The sequence below is a fragment of the Borostomias antarcticus genome, assembly GCF_949987555.1.
Source record: "Borostomias antarcticus genome assembly, chromosome: 18".
In the NCBI taxonomy this organism is placed as follows: domain Eukaryota; kingdom Metazoa; phylum Chordata; class Actinopteri; order Stomiiformes; family Stomiidae; genus Borostomias; species Borostomias antarcticus.
In genome coordinates this window covers 14,206,386-14,208,885 of record NC_140251.1, presented here as the reverse complement: position 1 = coordinate 14,208,885, position 2,500 = coordinate 14,206,386, and the positions used below count along the sequence as shown (strand labels likewise).

Here is a 2,500-nt window from a genome sequence, read left to right as displayed (position 1 = left end):
AGTACATTAATGCTATCTCTTACAAGGTTTAGCCCAATCGAGTTATTCTCATAACCAGAGTTGACAAACGTGTTCAGCTAATGTAGCTAGAGAACGTTCCCTCGGATGCAAACTTCAGTCATGTTATGTTTTTCTATCTCATGTATTTGGGAAGGTGATCCCCTGAATTTTTTTAACAATCAAAAGTGGGCCTTAAGTTACAAAAGGTTGAGAATCCCTGATTTAGCAGATGCTTTTATCCAAAGCAACTTACAATAATTGCATTTAACATAGGAAAAGTCAGTGTATTACTACTCGCTAGAACTCACAAGTGCATCTCCTTTCTAAAACAAGTGACTAAGAGCATAATCTAGAGATGAAGGCAAAGTGCAAGAGTGTCCCAGCAGAAAGATCTTGTACTCCTTGGGTATACGACGGAGAGCCTTATCTAATGACCGATAGAAGCGGTCCTTGTCCTTTATGTCTTCCTTTGATGGTTGAGTCAATGCATAGGCACTAGGGTGGCACTAGGGTGGCACTAGGGTGGCACTAGGGTGGCACTAGGGTGGCACTAGGTTTGCACTATGGTGGCACTAGGGTGGCACTAGGTGGCATAGCATTTCTTGACCAGAGGGGATCCTGAATGAGCCATTCACTCATGCCAATCGGTGTTTCAGTGAGTTTTGGTAGGAGACTGTTTTCTTCTTAGTACCACACCATGATGATGTTGTCATCCCGGATGAGAAGGCGTAACCCTGTCCTTCCTCATTCAGGGAGCCTTTGTCCAGAAACCGGGTCTTGCTAAGTGCAATGATGTCAACATTGTAGGGGTTGAAAAAAAGAGAGTCCAGAGAGAATCCAAACAAGGTGCTCTTTGGTCCGAGGGTTATGACTTGTATACAAAAAGGTGGCCGAGGCACTCTTGTAAGGGAAAAGATAAAAGGCCTTTATTACAGGGCTAATGCAAATCTAATCATAAACACACGCCTACGGCCTTCACACCGGCCTTCCTCAGGGTGACATCAGGGTGACATCATGTGCTCCGGAGCTCTTTCGAAGGACAATGGCGTTGCTGTTTCTCTCAGGGTGTGCTCCCCTAGCCTTAACTCTTCCTAGACTCACCCACAAGGCAGCGAGACAGTGCTTGGTCAATGCCAGGGCGTGTCCACTGCACGTGGGCCTGCGCATCAGACCTTGGGGGACCCCTACAGATGTGTGACCCCCCACCAGTTCGCCTGGGGTTGCGAGTAGGGCTGGGTTAAAAAAAAATAGATTAATCGATTCTGAATCAAATGATTCTGAATCGATTCATGAATTCCAAAATCGATCTTTTATTTATTTAATGAATGAATAAATGAAGGAATTAATAGTTTATTAATTCATTCAATGATTCATTCATTCATTCATTCATTCATTTTGGAAATCAGTATCGATACCCAGCCCTAGTATTGATGTGTTGCATAACTTGCACCTGCAGCAAGCTGTAAGAGAGAGGGTTAGCCTGTTTACCACCAGGGCTAGCCCGCTGCAGCAAGCTGGAAGAGAGAGGGTTAGCCTGTTTACCACCAGGGCTAGCCCGCTGCCGCAAGCTGGAAGAGAGAGGGTTACCATGTTTACCACCAGGGCTAGCCCGCTGCAGCAAGCTGGAAGAGAGAGGGTTACCCTGTTTACCACCAGGGCTAGCCCGCTGCAGCAAGCTGGAAGAGAGAGGGTTACCATGTTTACCACCAGGGCTAGCCCGCTGCAGCAAGCTGGAAGAGAGAGGGTTACAAGCAGTTGGCAACTGAGCATGCACTTTTCCTCTAGCTACTGCACTAGACACATCACAACACCTTGCAGGGGCAAACACCCTAGTACACACACTCACACACTCACTCACGCACACACTCACACACACACACACACACACACTCACACACACACACACACACACAGACTTGCATAGAAATATGAAGATATTTCCCTTCTCTCTCTCTCTCTCTCTCTCTCTCTCTCTCTCTCTCTCAGATACATGTTACTTTAGTCACTTGTGTTAGATTTAGTCATATATATAAGTTGCGTGCTTAAAGCAATTTGCTAAGACATGCTGACTCAACCCATGTGCCTCATTTGTTACATGAATCCAAATGTTCAAGCCACCTTTTCTGTATTTCTAAGGAATATTCCAAACACTCTTAACATGGTAGGAACAACAGCGTAGAGTCTGATAAGAACAGGGGTGCCCATAAGCGAGGGAGAGAATGTTATTATTTCCATCCTAATGTTATTAGAAAGTTATTATTTCCCTCCGCCCTCTCTTGGATGTCACCAAGTGGTGCTGAGCCAGCAGCCACTCCCTGGTCTGTTTCCGCTGTCCTGCCCTGTCCCCTGGCCCAACTGTCACACTCACCCCCCTCTCTGGGTCTCTCCCTCTCCATCTCTCTCTGGACTCTCTCTTTCCATCAATATCCGTCCCTCCATCTCTCTCTCTCTCTCTCTCTCTCTCTCTCTCTCTCTCTCTCTCTCTTTTTTTTAACTCCCT

The 2,500-nt window shown here is 46.3% G+C and overlaps 1 protein-coding gene across 1 annotated transcript in view; it reads left to right on the top strand.

Annotated features, from left to right (window-relative positions):
- cdk17 (cyclin dependent kinase 17) overlaps positions 1 to 2,500 on the top strand; it is a 42,946-nt gene that overhangs the window by 14,802 nt on the left and 25,644 nt on the right. The gene's annotated exons all lie outside the window — the stretch shown is intronic.